Raw genomic sequence first — 20,392 nt, 5'->3', positions numbered from 1 at the left:
CATAAACATTTGTGTATGGTGATGCTGCAGTTGACAGGAGGACACTTGGGTGATGGGTAGAGAAAGTTACACAGCTACTGCCCCAGACAAACTGAATCGTGCAGATGTCATTATTCATGCTGACTGGTGCATCACAACTGGACAATTGGCTCCACAGTTGTCAGTCAGCATTGGAAGTGCGTCTGCAGTTTCACCCTACATCCAGACCTGGCACCCTTGGACTTCCATTTCTTTGGGCCGCTTAGAAATTCTCTATGGGGAAAACACTTTGAAAATGACAAGAGTGTCAGTCATGTAGTGAAAACATGGCTGCACCAACAGTACAAGAGTTTTTACCAGCAAAAATGGCTCTGAGCACTATGGGACTCAACTGCTGTGGTCATAAGTCCCCTAGAACTTAGAACTACTTAAACCTAACTAACCTATGGACAGCACACAACACCCAGCCATCACGAGGCAGAGAAAATCCCTGACCCCGCCGGGAATCGAACCCGGGAACCCGGGCGTGGGAAGCGAGAACGCTACCGCACGACCACGAGATGCGGGCTTTTTTTCCCAGCAGGGAATATATGCTCTTCCACAATGTTGGCTTACAGCCATAGAACATGATGGAGACTACTTAGAAAAATCGGACATGAATAAGACATGTTGATGTATATTGTCACCAAATTCTGACTCTTAACAATAAATATGTTCTGAGGGAAAAAAATGTAGCAGAAAAAAAAGTGGCAACTTACTTATTGAACGAGCCTTGTATGCATAACTACTGAACTGATTAACATGGACACAGAATTTCAACTTAGCAATGTATGGAAACCAGGGTTGGCAGTATTGAGGCATCGTCAGCCACAGAGGAATGAATCCAACGAGTCAACACAGGTATGGGATCGAAGTCAGGACACTTGAACTGGGCGTCAACACCAAGCCCACATGTATGCTGGACCATGACATGCAGCCCCGCTTTCCCAATGTCACGCACGCACAGACCATGGCCCATTTCTCAGGAAAGGGGCACTGGATGTCGACGTCCTCTGTGATTCGTTTACAATGGTGTTATGTCCCCATCTTTTGGCACCTGCACTTTTCTGGCGAGCCAGCACATATATTCGTGAGCCACTACACCTGAAGATCATGAGTAGCTGTCTTGTTGAAATATTGTGCAGTTTTCACTACATCATCAGACATAATGCCTGTGAACTGCTGAAGCAAGAAAACTTTTCACTACCTTGTCAAAAGTAGACATGGGAAAAGCGGCTGTATTGCAAAGATTTATAATTTGAAGCAGCAACTAGCAATAGCTATGGATTTAAAAAAAATATATTTAAATGAAACTAAGACTGGTTTTGGATTTATTACAAATCCATCTTCATGTGGCTCTTACAGATTTCCTGCTTGACTCTTAAATTATTGGTTCTGTGTAATTGTGTATATTTCATGTGACAAATTCCTCATGTCAATAAAATTCCACCCGGGGCACGCATTTTCATCTGTTCATTTCATTGTAATTTCATTCTAACGAGGGGTGTGTGTGTGTGTGTGTGTGTGTGTGTGTGTGTGTGTGTGTGTGTGTGTGTGTGTGTGTGTGTGTGAGCGCGCGCGCGTCTATATATATATATATATATATATAAAAGGCTCACCAGCCACTTGACCATCTTCTTCTGTGCGAATGCACAAACAGTGCCCGAACTCTTACGGGAATTGGCAACGCGCCACGAGTAATGAGTATAATGGGCGGGGGCACTACGAATGTAGTTCGGGACAATATGTTGAGAATGTGGGTTTTGCGGGAGGTGTGCCAGAGATAAATCGCTGCCATCACACTGTCCTCTGTGTCCTCGGTGGCTCAGATGGATAGAGCGTCTGCCATGTAAGCAGGAGATCCCGGGTTCGAGTCCCGGGGAAGGTAGCTTTGAGAAAGTTTCTCCCTTTTACATCCACAAGGGTCTTGAGGGAATTGCAGGAACACTGAAATCTGTGAAGCGTCTGCGCAATGGGACTCTGTTAGTTGAAACTTCTGGTTCCCGTCAAGTCACTTCTCTTAGGAAAGCAACCTGTCTCGGAGAGTACGCTATCGAGACCGAGCTCCACTCCACTTTAAACTATAGTAAGGGTGTTGTGACTTGGTGGATATCCCCAAGGACGAGTTGAAATCTGAGTGGACTGACGAAGGTATTGTCGACGTGCAGCATATTATGAAACGAGTCGATGGTGACCTAGTCAAATCCGACTCGTTTATTCTCACGTTCAATTGCCCGAGACTCCAAGAGCATGTTAAAGCGGGTTTCTTACGTTTGCCAGTACGGCCATATTTCCCCAACCCAATGCGCTGTTTTAAATGTCAGTGCTTTGGGCATACTACGTTGGGATGCAATGGGATAGCCACTTGTGGTAAATGTGGTCAGCCTGCCCATGAAGGAGCCGATTGTTCATCGCCTGTGAAGTGTGTGAATTGCTCTGGGAGTCACCCTGTCTGGAGCCGGGTCTGCCCCATCTATCTCGAGGAACGGAAGATACAGGAGATCAAAACAACTAAGCGCATCCCCTATGGTGAGGCCAAGAAGCTCTTTAAGGCCATGCAGCCTCCTGTGTTTACAACATCTTTCGCTTCCACTCTGCAGAAACTGGTACAGTTGGCCACTGTTGCTACACAAACGGAGGTTGCTAGTGTCAGCACTAATACCTGCGTTTGCCAGTGCACTTGTGCTGCTGCGGTTGTTTTGCAACCTGCAGCTCTCCCCACAACGTCGGACAAGGCCGTGGTTGCTGACATTGGGGTACTTCCTGCCCCTCCCCATATGGCACCTTCTGCCCAGGCGAGTAAAGCTCCAACTGTTGACAAGGTTCTGCATTCTAAGCCCCCCAAGACGAAGACGCCGAAGGTGAAGGTTTTGCCACCTGAGGAGACTAGTCAGGGTCCATCCGATGACGATGCCATCGTACTATCTGACATCTCCCCTGGGTCGCCATCAGAGCTGATGGACATTGATGTCGACTGGGGGCGATATTCTCGCCCTGGAATAAATCTCCGGCCAGTACGGGCTCTCCTCCAAAGCACAGGGGCAGGGTGAAAATTCAGGCACCCTGATCACAGGCTCCCATATTACAGTGGAACCTGAATGGGTTCAGGAAGCATGTGGCCGAATTACAACTCCTTGTACAAGAGTGCCCCTTGTGCTTATGTCTCCAAGAGACACATTTACGGGCCACTGATGCTCCTTCTTTACAGGGCTATTCCGTGTATCGAAAAGATGATCTGATGGGGAAAAGGGCAAAGGGTGGTGTTGCAGTTTTTGTCCATGACATGCACCACTCATCTGAGCTCCCTCTCGTTACGGACTTACAAGCAGTTGCCGTTGACCTTCTTGTGGGGCGGAGGCTCACAATCTGTTCTGTTTACTTACCACCTCAGGATGCAATAAACTCTGAGGCTCTCACAGACCTTATTACCCAACTCCCCCGCCCATTTCTCCTTCTGGGGGACTTCAATGCTCATAATGTCTTATGGGGCTCTATGACTACTTGCCCCAGGGGTCGCATTCTGGAAAGCCTCATGGCATCCGAAGAACTGTGCATCCTCAACTCTGGTGCTCCCACTCATTTCTGTACTGCTTCTGGGTCGTCGTCAGCTATTGACCTTTCCTTTTGCTCTCCAGCACTCGCGGATTCTGCTCTGTGGGAGGTTGCCGCTGACCTCCATTCTAGTGACCACTTCCCCCTTTGGATTCGCCTCCTGGATGAGACTGTGGCATTACAGTGCCACCCAGGTGGCATCTTTGCAGAGCTGACTGGACACTTTTTAGCGATTTAGCTGTTTTGGAACACCGTGCCAGCGTCCACGAATGGGTCGACCATGTTACAGCCGTGATCTCCCATGCTGCTGAATTGTCGATCCCATGGTCCTCAAGTCATCCCTTGGTGGAACACTGAGTGCCGCTCAGCCATCCGAGCCCGCCGTGCAGCAGCTCTGTGCCGCTTCAAGTGCCGTCCCTCAGCTGACAATCTTGTGGCCTTTCGGGCGGCAAGAGCCAAAGCGCGGCGAGTGATTAAAGAGAGTAAACGACGGTCATGGCAATCGTTCCTGAACTCCATCTCCCGCTCCACTAGTTCTACAAAAGTATGGGAAGCCATCAGGAGGATTTCCGGGAAACGCAGCCAACTACGTGTCACGGCATTGCTGCATCAGGGTTGTCTACTCATGGCGCCGAGAGACATTGCCCAGACACTGGCCATGTATTTTGCCGAATCTACTGCCACTATTAACTGTGATCCAGATTTCTGCCGCTACCGCACTGCCATCGAGAGGGATTACTTGGACTTCCGGTCTCCAAATTCTGAACCCTACAACTGCCCCTTCACAATGTGGGAACTGGATTCAGCGCTGTCTGTGGCTCATGATACTGCGCCAGGTGATGATCAAATCCTGTACAGCATGCTGCAGCACTTGTTGCTGCCATCCAAGGAAGTTCTCCTGAATTGTTTTAATATGATATGGTCATCCGGCCCGTTCCCTGACTCGTGGAGGGAGGCGATTTTGATTCCCCTCCTCAAACCGGGAAAAGACCGAATGCATCCCAGTAATTATCGGAGTATTGCTTTGACGAGCTGTGTCGGGAAGACATTGGAACGCATGGTCAACCGTCGCCTGGTTTGGCTGCTCGAGACCAGGCAGCTCCTTAGCCACTCTCAGTGTGGCTTTCGGAGATGTTGTTCAACTATAGACAACTTGACCCTGCTTGAGGCGGCCATCCAGCAGGCCTTCCTATGTAACCAGCATTGTCTAGGTGTATTCTTTGACATTAATAAGGCGTATGACACTACTTGGCGCCGCCTTATCCTCAATCAACTCCATCAGTGGGGCTTTCGTGGCCATCTCCCCATCTTCATTCGGTCCTTTCTTTCCTGCCGCCTCTTTCGATACCGGGTTGGTAATGTGTTATCTGATTTGTACGTGCAGGAGAATGGTGTTCCTCAGGGAAGCGTTTTAAGTGTCACCCTCTTTGCCATCGCCATTAACAGTATCACGTCCACTATCCGGAGTCCTGCCCAGTGCTCCTTGTTTGTGGACGATTTTGCTGTTTTCTGTTCTTCCTCCAGTCTTGTCACTGCTAGTCGGCAGCTGCAGCTTACAATAAAGCGATTAGAGGCATGGACTGCGAAGACGGGTTTTACCTTTTCTGCAGACAAATGTGTGTGTGTTCATTTTAATCGTTCTCGACCTTCTTTTACCTTCCCTGAATTGCGTCTGAGGGGCACCATTCTTCCTTTTAGGGACACTGTGAGGTTCCTGGGCCTCACTTTTGATTCCAAGTTGTCGTGGTTGCCGCACCTTAAAGACCTCAAGGCGCATGCCCTGAAGGCACTGAATATTTTGAAGTGTCTGAGCCATCGGTCCTGGGGAGCAGATCGGGCGCGTCTGCTGCAGTTTTATAGGGCTTTTGTCCGGTCGCGTCTTGACTATAGATGCTCTGTGTATGGGTCAGCGATGCCTTCGTATCTCAAGATTCTTGACGCAGTACACCATGAGGGTATCAGGCTGGCTACTGGTGCCTTCCGTACCAGTCCCATCCCCAGCCTGTGTGCTGAGGCAGGGGAACCGCTGCTCGCCATCCGGCGGAAACTCCTCATGGTGCGACGGGTGTGTCAATTCCTTGCCTGTCCTACCTCCCCTGCATACCCTACTGTTGCCCGACCGCCTATGGAATGTCTCTTTTCCAGTCGCCGAAGGGCAACGAGACCATTTGGGATTCGTGCCAAGCATTTGCTTGAGTCCCTTGGTGTGGAGCGTGTGGCACCCCAACTCCAGGGTTTTACCTGTCTGCCATCCTGGTTGCTCCAGAGGCCCAGCATCCTTTTAGACTTGTCAGAGTACCGGAGGAGCTGCACTCCTGCTTTTGTTTTTACCTCCTTATTTTATGATATTTTAAACCAGCATCCCGACCATGTACCAGTATTTACGGATGGCTCTAAACAGGGGGACTCTGTTGGTTGTGCTGTTGTTTTCCCTGATCGAGTCTTCAAGTTACGGCTTCCTGCAGCGTTTACCATCTTTGATGCCAAATTGTTTGCGATCTTGCGGGCATTGGAGCAGATGAGATGTGTTCCCAGTCTTAAGTTTCTCATCTGTTCTGACTCCCTGAGTGCCCTTCAGACCATGCAACACTTGTACCCAGCGGATACGGTCGTCCAGAACATCCACGATGCCCTACTCCACCTGCAACGGCAGGGGAAGGAGGTTTCTTTCTGCTGGGTGCCGGGGCACGTGGGTATTAGGGGAAACGAACTGGCGGATGTGGCTGCCAAAGATGCATGTTCCCTCCCTCACGTTGTTGAATGTGCCGTCCCCCTCCATGCTGTTACCTCCCTTTTGCATTTTCGTGTTATGTGTCAATGGGAAGAGGAGTGGCTGGCAGTCGGTGAAAATAAGCTGCGTCTGGTCAAGGCCACCACGCGGCCATGGCGTACGTCCTACCAGTCATGCAGGCGGGATGAGGTTCTCCTCACTCGCCTCCGCATCAGGCACAGTCCCTTAACGCACGGTTTTTTACTCCGGCGGGAGGACCTCCCAATCTGCAGTGCTTGTGGCGTCCAGATTACGGTCCGCCACATTTTACTTGACTGTCCTTTATTCTCTGACCGGAGGGCGGTGGTTTCCTTGCCACCGGATTTGCCCTCTATTTTGCAAGACGACGCAACGACTGTGGTTAAGGTCTTACGGTTTTGTGTCCTGTCCAATTTGTTGCCTCGGATTTTAGGGAGAGGATTTTAATGTGCTGCTGGGTGACTGGCTCACCCAGGCTTTAGGTAAGAGGTCCGCCAGTCACGATTACCTACTTGTTTCACTTCGATTTCTGTTCTCTTTTCCTTGTGTTTCCTTTCCTCTTTTAGTGCGTTTCTCCTCCTCTTGTTTTGCCTCTGTATGTGAGGATTTGTAACTGCGTCAGGTCTGTGTCTTTTAGCCGTTCTCCTTGTTCGGTGTCCATCTTCGTCCCTTCACTGCATGTGTTCCTGTTTCTATGCATTTGGGCGCTGATGACCACGCTGTTTAGCGCCCGAAAACCTCAAACCACACACACACACACACACACACACACACACACACACACACACACTCTCTCGAGTCCCGGTTGGGGCACACATTTTCATCTGTCCCCGTTAACGTATGTCAACGCCTGTAAGCAGCTAAGGGTGTTCATTTCATTGTAATTAAATTCTTCTGGGTTTGAGGCCGCATTGTCATCTGTAAAATTCCGATGTTTCGGTGACTGTTGCAAGGCGCCTTCCTCAGGGTGTATTGCTAACTGCTGAATGAGCACTAATTTGGATACTTATATACTATGCAGGAGTGCTGTCATTGGATGTGAGGGTGAGGAGGAAGGGTATTAGGAGTTCATTTTATTGGTCTTTGTATTGCGTGTTGTCATTGGCATAAATGGGCGTTTTCCACTGGAGTTTCCTTTATTGCTTGCTGTTGGTGGAAATTGGCGAATAGGAGACTGAGCGGCGACTACAGCATAGCATTATTTACTAACTGCCTAGTATTGACTAGGCCGCGTCAGCACTCTGTGTCCTCTCCACTGCAGTGGCCTACCGCGTGCCTGTTCCTCTGCAAGTGCTGTCCTTCCGCAAAGCTGTCACAGCTGGCAGCCAAGATGTTGGGAGTCAGTACCCGTCTTCTCTATTATATTGTCGGGTCACATGGCTATTTCTATAGCCTCTCTAATCTTCCTCTTCAAACTAAACAGCTGTTTCGCCAGTACGCGGGCTTCTAGAAATTTGATCTTGATCCTGCACTGTTCCTGATGTTCTTCCACCGCTGATTTGTTGTATTGTTTGAAGCAGATATATCTCTCGTGTTCAGTTAACCTTGTGCTTATTGGATGCCGAGTCTCACCAACATACACCAGTCCACATTCGCACCTGATTTCATACATTCCAGCGGCATGAAACTTGTCAATTGAATCTTTTATTGATCCCAGAATGTCTTTTATTTTGTTGTTGCAACAAAAAATCGGCTTAGTGCCTGCCCGACAGAGAATTTTGCCCAGACGTTCAGTAACCCCTTGTACATATGGTAACATGACAGTGTTCTGTGCTTCGTTCTGCATTTCCCTGTTGCCCTCCTCCTGTGCTATGGTTTTGTGTATCATCCTCATGTCGTAGCCATTAGCTCGAAAATGGACATGAGGTTCTGTAGTTCAGCTTGCAGATTGTGTTCATCACTGATCCTGTAGTCTCTCACCGACCTACAAATTAGCGAAAGAATTGGCTCCGAAGCTTAGACGTTTAGTGAGCCATACAGATTCATACATCAAGGACTCCACCCATTTTATAGCACTTTTGAAAGAAAAGTGTGTATCAGATAGGGATCTGATGGTCAGTTTTGATGTGAAGTCTTTGTTCACGAGTGTACCCATGACGGACACCATGAACATCTTAGAGGAATGCATGGCACTTGATATCTGCGAGCTAGTGCGCCATTGTTTGTCGACCACCTAGATCAGGTGGAAATGGGATTTTTATGAGCAGACAAATGGTGTAGCTATGGGTTCCCCTCTTTCACCGGCCGCAGCAGACATTTTTATGGAAGCGTCCGAAGAAACAGCACTCCAGTCTGCACCATTACACCTAGAATGCTGGCTATGGTTTGTTGATGATGCCTTTGTTATCTTGCCACACGGAGAAGAAGAGCTTCAAAACTTTCACGAACATCTCAACCAGCAGCACAGCAAAATTCACTTAACCGTGGAAACAGAAAAGAATGGGGTATTGCCTTTTCTCAACGTGGAAGTTTACCGTAAGCCAGAGGGGAAGCTTGGACACAGAGTTTATAGGAAGCCCACCAACACGGACAGGTACCTGCATGCATCCTCCCACCACCATCCTACGCAAAATAATTCAGCCCTGCAAACCTTAACTAAGAGAGCCTACAGGATCAGTGACGAACACAACCTGCAAGCTGAATTACAGAACCCCAGGTCCATTTTTGGAGCTAATGGCTACGACATGAGAATGATACATAAAACCATGGCGCCGAATGAGGAGGGCAACAGAGAAATGCAGAACGAAGCACAGAACACCATCGTGCTACCATATGTACAAGGGGTTACTGAATGTCTGGACAAAATTCCCCGTTGGACAGAAATTAAACCGATTTTTCGTAGCAACAACAAAACAAAAGACATTCTGTGCTCGACAAAAGATGCAGTTGACAAGTTTCATGCTGCCGGCGTTTATGAAATCGGGTGCGAATGTGGACTGGTGTATGTGGTTGAGACTCGGTGCCCAATAAGCACAAGGTTAACTGAGCATGAGAGATATATCCGCCTCAAACAATACAACAAATCAGCGGTGGCAGAATATCAGGAACAGTGCAGGATGAAGATCGAATTTCTAGAGGCCAGCATACTGATGAAACAGCCATTTAGTTTGAGGAGGAAGGTTAGAGAGGCTATAGAAATAGCCAAGCAACACGAAAATACGAATAGAGAAGACGGGTACCAACTTCTAGCGTCTTAGCTGCCAGCTGTGACAGCTTTGCGGAAGGACAGCTCTCGCAGAGCAACAGGTGCACGGTAGGGCACAGCGGTGGAGGGTACACAGAGCGCTGACGCGACCTAGACGATACTAGGCAGTTAGTAAATAACGCTACACTGTAGCCGCTGCTCAGTCTCCTGTTCGCCAACTTCCACCAGTGGCAAGCAGTAAAGGAAACTCCAATGGAAAACTCCCATTTGTGCCAATGACAACACGCAATGCAAAGACCAGTGAAATGAACTCCTAATACCTTCCTCCTCACTCTCACATCCAATGATAGCACTCCTCCATAGTATATAAGTATCCAAATTAGTGCTCATTCAGCAGTTAGCAATACACCCTGAGGAAGGCACCTTGCAACAGTCACCGAAACATTGGAATTTTACAGATGACAATGCGGACTCAAACCCAGAAGAATTTTATTGACTATGACAATGGCCACGGAAGCCTACATTTACATTTACATGAATTTCTCATGTATTTGTGTTATACATTTTAAAGTTTCCACATTTTGGCATGTGCACTATACGAGTGGTGTTAAATTTTTAGGAAAGTGGTTTACATACTATCCTATGTTTTATGGCTGCAAGCAGGCTCAACATTTACATATCCAAAAGAACAGTAATCACATGTATATAATTAAGACGATGGCAGCCAGTGATTCCTTCAATGCACATGCACACTGAGATCAAACTCATACAGGAATTGTTGAGTTGCCACAAGTGATGAGGCTAATGGGCAGGGGCATTACATCAAGTGTTTTGTGGCGTAAGTTGAGAATTTGGGTCTGAGAGTAGGTGTGCTAGGGTAATCCGTGCAACTGTGGTGACTAATGTTTCTGAATGGCTTAGTGGTCAGTGCATCTGTATGTGAAGCAGGAGACCCAATGGCGGAACTGGTGAAGGCGGAAAGCCTCGCTCGCGGGGTAGAATCTGAGCTAACTATTTGTAGTATCGTTCCCAGAACCGATCGCGGTCCTGTGGTTTGGAGCCGAGAAGAAGGCTTAAACCAGAGGCTCAGACGATTCTGTGGAGATCTGGGGTGCAAATTTCTCGACCTCCACTATTGGGTGGAGAAATGTAGGGTCCCCCAGAATAGGTCAGGCGTGTACTACACGCCGGAAGCGGCTACAAGGGTAACGGAGTACGTGTGGAATGCACATGTGGGTTTTTTAGGTTAGAGAATTCCCTCCCTAGGCCCGACAAGACACCTCGTGAGACGCGGCAAGGTAGGAGTAGGCAAAATGCAACAGGGAATAACAATATTAATGTGCTAATAGTAAACTGCAGGAGCGTCTATAGAAAGATCCCAGAAATGCTCTCATTAATAAACGGTCACAATGCCCATGTAGTACTAAGGACAGAAAGTTGGCTGAAACCAGATGTAAACAGTAATGAAATCCTAAACTCAGATTGGAATGTATACCGCAGAGAAAGGCTGGACAGTGAAGGGGGAGGTGTGTTAATAGCGATAAGAAGTGCAATAGTATCGAAGGAAATTGATGGAGATCCGAAATGTGAAAGTATTTGGGTGAAGGTCACGGTTAAAGCAGGCTCAGACATGGTAATTGGATGTCTCTATAGGCCCCCTGGCTCAGCAGCTGTTGTGGCTGAGCACCTGAAGGATAATTTGGAAAATATTTCGAGTAGATTTCCCCACCATGTTATAGTTCTGGGTGGAGATTTTAATTTGCCGGATATAGACTGGGAGACTCAAACGTTCATAACGGGTGGCAGGGACAAAGAACCCAGTGAAATTTTTTTAAGTGCTTTATCTGAGAACTACCTTGAGCGTTTAAACAGAGAACCGACTTGTGGCGATAACATATTAGACCTTCTGGTGACAAACAGACCCAAACTATTTGAAACAGTTAACGCAGAACAGGGAATCAGCAATCATAAAGCGGATACTGCATCGATGATTTCAGCCGTAAATAGAAATATTAAAAAAGGTGGGAAGATTTTTCTGTTTAGCTAAAGTGACAAAAATCAGATTACAGAGTACCTGACGGCCCAACACAGAAGTTTTGTCTCAAGTACAGATAGCGTTGAGGATCAGTGGACAAAGTTCAAAACCATCGTACAATATGCATTAGATGAGTATGTGCCAAGCAAGATCGTAAGAGATGGAAAAGAGCCACCGTGGTACAACAACCAAGTTAGAAAACTGCTGCAGAAGCAAAGGGAACTTCACAGCAAACATAAACATAGCCAAAGCCTTGCAGACAAACAAAAATTATGCGAAGCGAAATGTAGTGTGAGGAGGGCTATGCGAGAGCCGTTCAATGAATTCGAAAGTAAAGTTCTATGTACTGACTTGACAGAAAATCCTAAGAAATTTTGGTCTTATGTCGAAGCGGTAGGTGGATCAAAACAAAATGTCCAGACACTCTGTGACCAAAACTGTACTGAAACAGAGGATGACAGACTAAAGGCCGAAATACTAATTGTCTTTTTCCAAAGCTGTTTCACATAGGAAGACTGCACTGTAGTTCCTTCTCTAGATTGTCGCACAGATGACAAAATGCTAGATATCGAAATAGATGACAGAGGGATTAAAAAACTATTAAAATCACTCAAAAGAGGAAAGGCCGCTGGACCTGATGGGATACCAGTTCTATTTTACACAGAGTACGTGAAGGAACTTGCCCCCCTTCTTGCAGCGGTCTTAGAAGAGAATAGCGTTCCAAAGGATTGGAAAAGGGCACAGGTCATCCCCGTTTTCAAGAAGGGACGTTGACAGATGTGCAGAACTATAGACCTATATCTCTAACGTCGATCAGTTGTAGAATTTTTTTACACGTAATATGTTTGAGTATAATGACTTTTTTTGAGACTAGAAATCTACTCTGTAGGAATCAGCACGGGTTTCGAAAAAGACGGTCGTGTGAAACCCAGCTCGCGCTATTCGTCCACGAGACTCAGAGGGCCATAGACACGGGTTCCCAGGTAGATGCCATGTTTCTTGACTTCCGCAAGGCGTTCGATACAGTTCCCTACAGTCGTTTAATGAACAAAGTAAGAGTATATGGACTATCAGACCAACTGTGTGATTGGATTGAAGAGTTCCTAGATAACAGAACGCAGCATGTCATTCTCGATGGAGAAGAAGTCTTCCGAAGTAAGAGTGATTTCAGGTGTGCCGCAGGGGAGTGTCATAGGACCGTTGCTATTCACAATATACATAAATGACCTGGTGGATGACATCGGAAGTTCACTGAGGCTTTTTGCAGATGATGCTGTGGTGTATCGAGAGGTTGTAACAATGGAAAATTGTACTGAAATGCAGGAGGATCTGCAACGAATTGACGCATTGTGCAGGGAATGGCAATTGAATCTCAATGTAGACAAGTGTAATGTGCTGCAAATACATAGAAAGATAGATCCCTTATCATTTAGCTACAAGATAGCAGGTCAGCAACTGGAAGCAGTTAATTCCATAAATTATCTGGGAGTACACATTAGGAATGATATAAAATGGAATGATCATATAAAGTTGATTGTTGGTAAAGCAGATGCCAGACTGAGATTCATTGGAAGAATCCTAAGGAAATGCAATCCGAAAACAAAGGAAGTAGGTTACAGTACGCTTGTTCGCCCACTGCTTGAATACTGCTCAGCAGTGTGGGATCTGTACCAGATAGGGTTGATAGAAGAGATAGAGAAGATCCAATGGAGAGCAGCGCGCTTCCTTACAGGATCATTTAGTAATCGTGAAAGCGTTACGGAGATGATAGATAAACTCCAGTGGAAGACTCTGCAGGAGAGACGCTCAGTAGCTCGGTACGGGCTTTTGTCAAAGTTTCGAGAACATACCTTCACCGAAGAGTCAAGCAGTATATTGCTCCCTCCTACGTATATCTCGCGAAGAGACCATGAGGATAAAATCAGAGAGATTAGAGCCCACACAGAGGCATACCGACAATCCTTCTTTCCACGAACAATACGAGACTGGAATAGAAGGGAGAACCGATAGAGGTACTCAAGGTACCCTCCGCCACACACCGTCAGGTGGCTTGCGGAGTATGGATGTAGATGTAGATGTAGTGACCACTGTGTCTGGATGACACAGTAGTCAGCTCATCTGCCTAGTAAGCAGGAGACCTGGGTTCAAATCCTGATACAGTACAAATGTAAATCAGCGCCCACTGGAAAACTAATGTCTTTGATTCCATTGTATCTTGGTTTATGAAAGGATTTTTCCTTCCTTCTAATAACAAGTTTCATTGTTGTTATCTTCAGATCTGTGCTATAAAAACATTGTCAGTTGTTGTAGTGCAAGTGGAATACCATGACACCAAGATACTTCAAGACACGTGACCTACTTATTCTCCCAAATGCATGCAGCTGATGACACAACCACCTGCAAACCACCCCACACATTACGCCAGCATGCGGTAAGACTCCCCTAATGACTCAGCAATGCAGCATTGCTTCAATCAATGCAGCATTGCTTCAATCAGCAGTGCATGCCATTACTGCCAGATAGTAAAACAACTCATCATGAGAATGCTACAAATACTCAGGCCCAACGGCCTGCCAGCATTGAAGTTCAGGGAAGAGTCAGGCAAAGAGTCAGCCAAGGAGTGAGTGTAACTGCTTGTGGGTTCCTTGTTTCTCTTGTTCTTGGTTTTGTGTTCATCCTCTTTCCTCATATTTATATATCATAGACACTGTTGTAGTGCCAGGAAATGTGCGAGGGATGATCCTATGAAACCTGTTCTGTGCTCTCAATCTAACATACTAGATCATGTGACTTCATGTACTGAATCACACAACATAGTATCCAGAACATTCTAACAAAGAGGGTATTATGCCAGGCATATAGAGAAAGTACTTGGCTATGGCGTGGCTAACGTTGGATACCAAGGAAGTGTAGACAGGTTTAAATAGTTATAAATTTAAGAGTCCTCCAGGGATACTCTGTCAGATATGAGTTGATGTCTACAGAGAGTGTGAGTCTGGAGTTTTTCAACTTCCTTTGTGTTTCCACATTTTACTACTTCTGCTTCTGTCATCCTTTTGTCTAATTAGGTAAGTAAAATCTGTGTTTTAGTGTAGACTAAAGCCTCAACAGATATTACACCATTGCACCAGCATCTCATGGTTAAACTTCTTATCTTTTTGTGATGCAACATCAGACTCAAAGCTGTGTAGTATACAGCTGAGAAACCATATGGATGTGAGATGGATCATTGGCCATGATATCATTGCTATACACCCAGTTCTTTGAATTAAGCTGGCAAGGTAGTGGAGAGTCTGCCTAAGATAACTGTTGGAACCAGTGCAGGTGATTATAATAGGAGAACTTTGTGAGACTTGAAGGGAAAAAATGTGATGAGGAGAAAGTGCTAATATGAGTTGAAATAAGGTAGCACAGGTTGGAGCTGAAAGAATATCTGTGGTTAAGGAGTTGATGTAAGATGGCACAAGTTGAAGCTGGTAGAGCACCTGTAGCTGATGATCAAATACATTGGAATATTGTAGAGCTTAAGAAGTGTGACAAGGTGAGCAGTTCTCCCTGCAAAGAAAGGTGAAATTTAAAATTTGATATATCACAGATTCTTCTTGTAAATGGTTTATTTTAAGTCCTTCTGGCTAAAATCATGTTCTTGTAGTTTAAGTAGCTGATTTTAAATAATCTGTTGCCTCTCCTCAGCCGAAGAGGCAACAGCCTCCTCCGGCTGCTCAGCCGGAGAGGCAACAGCCTCCTCAGGCCTCACTCGTTCGGAAGGGGTCCCTTGGGGGAGTCCCTTCCAAGGACTTTACCAGTGTCTCGCAAGACGCTAACCAGTGGCTGAAGAAGCCTCCAGCTGCTGGTCAAAGGGCTTCATGCTCTTCCTCTGTTCCTGACAATGCATCAGGAAAGCCCTCCCAGCATGTGAACCCTCCTCCCAAGGATAAGAGAGAGAAGAGGAAGCTCTCTAAGAAGGCTAAGGACCTAGTGGTTCCCGCGCCACCGCTTCCTGTCAGCTCAGCCTCTGAGGATGAGGTTGAGCTTTGCGTCCCCTGATGACCTGGATCTCGCTGTCTCAGAAACGATGGCAATTGCGACGTCAGTCACTCAGTCGGTGGCAGCATGTGACTCTGTGAAGTAATTTGCTTTTTCAGTGCCTGCATGCACCTACAGGACACGCTTTGTACAATCCTCCATTGGAATTGTGGCGGTTATTTTGGCCATCTCCCTGAGCTACGACAGCTTCTAAGCATGACACCTGCTTTCTGCATTGCCCTCCAGGAAACCTGGTTCCCGGCAATGCAGACCCCTGTCCTTCGTGGTTACAGGGTCTATTCCTGTAACCGTAGTGTTTACAATAGTGTGTCAGGTGGAGCCTGCGTGTATGTCCTTACCTCTGTATATAGTGCTCCTGTGCCCCTTCACACATCATTGGAAGCTGTGGCTGTCAGAGTAAGGACTACCCAGGACATAACCGTCTGCAGTGTCTATCTCCCTCCAGGTGGTACAGTCCCCCTGGCCGAATTGGCTGCACTTGCCCCTCAACTCCCCACACCTTTTCTTCTCCTGGGGGATTTTAACGCCCACAATCCCCTGTGGGGTGGAACGAAGATTACTGGCCCAGGCAGAGCTGTCGAGAATCTCATCTCCCAACTCAACCTCTGCCTCTTAAACACTGGCGCCAGCACACATTTCAGTGTGGCGCATGGCACGTTCTCGGCCATAGATCTGTCATTGTGCAGCCCAGGGCTTATACCATCGGTCCACTGGAGAGTCCATGACGACTTGTGTGGTAGTGACCATTTTCCCATCTTCCTTTCACTACCCCAGTGTCGCTCCCATGAACACTTGCCTAGATGGGCATTTAGCAAGGCAAACTGGGAAACGTTCTCCTCTGCTGCCACTGTTGAATCTCTCCCCCACGGTACCATCGATGTGGCGGTTGAGTCACTGACTGCAGCGATTGTTTCCGCTGCGGAACTTACCATTCCTCGTTCGTTAGGGTGCCCCTGGCGAAAGTCAGTGCCTTGGTGGTCTCCGGAGGTCGCTGAAGCCATTAAAGAACATCGGCGGGCTCTTCAGTGACATAAGCGGCACCTGTCTTTGGAGAACCTCATTTTATTCAAACGTCTCCGTGCTCAGGCATGGCGGCTCATCAAAAGGTGGAAACAGGAGTGCTGGGAGAGGTACATTTCCACAATTGGTTCCCGTACTTCACCCTCCCAGGTGTGGATGAAGATTCGGCACATCTTTGGATTGCAGCACTCTACAGGTGTCCCAGGGCTTACCATCGACGGGGCGCTATCCACTGATGCCGATGCAATCGCCAAGCATTTCGCACAGCTCTATGTTCGGGCCTCTGCGTCGAGGAATTACCTGCCCACGTTTTGCGCGCTAAAATGCCGGGAGGAAGGTAAACGGCTTTCTTTTGCTTCTCGCCACCCTGAGGCGTATAACACCCCATTTAGTTTGTGGGAACTCCAAAGCGCCCTGGCACAGTGCCCCGATACAGCCTCTGGGCCAGATGGCATCCACAATCAGATGCTCAAACACCTGTCCCCGGACTGTCACCGATGTGTTCTTGCCATCTTCAACCGCATATGGGGCGATGGTGTCTTTCCGTCGCAGTGGCAAGAAAGTGCCATCATTCCGGTGCTGAAGCCTGGTAAAGACCCACTTCATGTGGATAGCAATCGGCCCATCAGCTTGACAAATACTCTGTGCAAGCTACTGGAACGTATGGTGAGTCGATGGCTGTGTTGGCTGCTCGAGTCTCGTGGTCTTCTGGCTCCGTACCAGAGCGGCTTCCGTCACGGCCGTTCCACCGCCGATACTTTGGTCTTCCTTGAGTCTGCAATCCACAATGCTTTTTTCAGGCGCCAACACCTTGTCTCCGCCTTTTTCGACCTCTCCAGAGCATATGACAAGACGTGGCGGCACCATATTCTCGCCACGTTGCACGGGTGGGGTCTCCGGGGCTCTCTCCCCATTTTTATTCAGAATTTTTTATCTGTTTGGACATTCCGCGTTGTAATTGGCACATCCCATAGTTCACTTCATATCCAGGAGAACGGCGTTCCACAGGGCTCTGTATTGAGCGTGCCCCTCTTCCTTGTGGCCATTAATGGCCTTGCAGCAGCAGTAGGGTCGTCTGTCTCACCCACGTTATATGCTGACGATTTCTGCATCTTTTTCAGCTCCTCCACCATTAGTGTTGCAGAACATAGGTTGCAGGGAGCCATACGCAAGGCGCAGGTGTGGGCCCTAGCCCATGGGTTTCAGTTTTCTCCTGCAAAGACTTGTGTTATGCACTTTTGTCGGTGTCGAACTGTCCATCCCCACCCTGAGCTCTATCATCAGGATGCCATGCTCAGGGTTGTTGACACTTACTGTTTTCTGCGATTGCTGTTCGATGCCCGGCTTACTTGGCTTCCACATATTTGTCAGCTCAAGCGTCAGTGCTGGCAGCATCTGAATGCCCTCTGCTGCCTCAGCAACACAACTTGGGGTGCAGATCGTACAACGCTGCTGCAGCTCTACAAAGCCCTCGTGCTGTCCCGACTGGATTATGGGAGTGTGGTTTATAGCTCGGCGTCGCCCTCAGCGTTGCAGCTGCTGGACCCCATTCACCACTGTGGGGTTCGACAGGCGACAGGAGCATTCCGCATCAGCCCTGTTAATAGCCTACTTGCTGAGGCTGGGCTTCCTCCACTTCGCATTCGGCGTCAACAACTGTTAGCCAACTATGCTGCCCACGTCCGTTGTTCGCCCCGTCACCCTAACTACCATCTCCGATCAGGCCATACAATTGGGATCCATGTTAGGTCACTCCTTCGTGAACTCGAGTCTTTGCCTCTTCCATCTGCTTTTCAGGTCCACCCACATACACCATCTTGGTGTATTCGTCGGCCGCAGCTTCGGCTGGACCTCTCACGATGGCGAAAGGATTCAGTTCCTCCTGCAGTCTTGCACCGCCAATTTCTTGCTCTCCTCGACGCATCCCGTGACTTGGAGGCTATCTATACAGATGGCTCGATGGTTGATGGCCGTGTGGGGTACGCTTATGCTCATGCGGACTATGTAGACCAGTGCTCCTTGCCGGAAGGCTGCAGTGTATACACCACAGAGCTAACAGCCATTTTTCGTGCCCTTGAGCGTATTCGTACCAGCACTGGAGAGTCTTTTGTCATTTGCAGTGACTCTCTCAGTAGTCTACAGCCTCTTGACTGGTGCTACCCACGCCATCCCATTGTTGTTGCCATCCAGGAGTCCGTTCATGCTCTTGAACAGCGTGGACATTCAGTGGTGTTCATATGGACCCCGGGACACGTTGAGATAGCAGGAAACGAACTCGCCGACAAGTTAGCCAAAGAAGCTACCCGAAAACTGACGCTGGAGATCGGCCTCCCGGCAACTGATCTCCGATCGGTGTTGCGCTGTTGGGTCTTTGGGATGTGGGCAGATGAATGGCGCACTCTGTCTGTACCCAACAAGCTGCGGCGAGTAAAGGAGACGACGACTGTGTGGGGTTCCTCTATGCGGGCCTCTCGCAGGGCCTCTGTTATTCTCTGTAGGTTCCACATTGGTCACTCTTGGCTGACGCATGGTCATCTGCTGCATTGAGAGGACCCCCCCCTCATTGTCGCTGTGGTGCAACCATGACGGTGGCCCATATGTTGTTGGAATGTCCTCTTTTAACCGCTCTCAGGCGAACTTTTAATCTCCAGGATGATTTATCATCTCTTTTAGGTGACAATGTCTCTATGGCAGATCGGGTTTTAAGTTTTATTCGCGCAAGCAGCTTTTATAGGTCCATTTAATTTTATTACATCACCCTCTTTTGCACTGTATCTTTTAATTCGTTTTGTGTTGTAATTCGACTCCACCCTAATCTTTTAGGCTGGAGGTTTTAACGTGTTGCAGAGTGGCTGGCTCATCCTTTTATTTTCGTGATCAGCCAGCCACGATCCTCTGCTGTACAGTTTTAATTCTTTCTGCCTTTCTTCTCTATGTTGTTTTTGTTGCTGTGCTCCGTTTTCCATGTTGCTTTATTATTGACCTTGGGGATGTACTTCCCCTGGAATTTTTAATTTGTGCTTCGACTGACTAATGAGTGGTTTCACTGTGCTCTGTGTGTTTATGAAACAAAGGACCTATGCAGTTTGGTCCCTTTAATCTTCAAACCATCCATCCTTCGATGCTTTTAGATAGATCAAAGCAGTTAAGGTGAGAGATTACATAATTCTGAAAACTTCCAGGAATCCCAAAACTATATCCCTTTGAGCTGGTTTAACACTACTGCAGAATGGATGAGTGAATTTTGTGGACTGTCTGTATTTTATGGACTAGCTTTGTCTAAAGACTCTCTGGGACAGCATAGAAAGTGTCGCATGAAGCAGTAAGTGGACCCAAGTGTAAACAGGTGGCAAGAGTAACCATTGGATTCAAAGTGTATATCAGCTGTCTTAGTATCTGTTCACAGCGTATATACATAGCTTTCAGAACAAACCAGTGCCCAGAACTATGAAAACTATAGAGAGACTTGTCTTTCTTAAATGGATCTGAGTATCTGTTCTAACCACCTTTCACTGGAATGTGACCACCCTAAATTTTGGGACTGAATTTCTCCGAAGAAGGAAGGTCGATTGCAGTGCAGACAGGTTATCATAACACCAAGGAATTTCAGGACGCAGTGATCCAATTTTACTATGTTGACAGCACGCAGCTGACGACGTAACCACTTGCAAACCATTCCACATTTTATGTCAGCTGGTGGCAAGACTTGCTGATGTAGAACGGTGTCAGTTGACAGTGCATTCCAGTGCACCAACAGGAAAATAACTCAGTGCAAGAACACTGTAGATTAATGGCCCTGGTGGCCTGCCAGCAACTAACTTCAGCA

At 47.6% G+C, this 20,392-nt stretch overlaps 1 protein-coding gene across 1 annotated transcript in view; it reads left to right on the top strand.

Annotated features, from left to right (window-relative positions):
- Positions 1-20,392, top strand: part of LOC126091947 (zinc finger protein 600-like) — a 129,419-nt gene that overhangs the window by 3,924 nt on the left and 105,103 nt on the right. The gene's annotated exons all lie outside the window — the stretch shown is intronic.

This window comes from Schistocerca cancellata, chromosome 1 (genome assembly GCF_023864275.1).
Source record: "Schistocerca cancellata isolate TAMUIC-IGC-003103 chromosome 1, iqSchCanc2.1, whole genome shotgun sequence".
Classification (NCBI taxonomy): Eukaryota; Metazoa; Arthropoda; class Insecta; order Orthoptera; family Acrididae; genus Schistocerca; species Schistocerca cancellata.
This window is presented reverse-complemented; position numbering and strand designations above follow the sequence as displayed.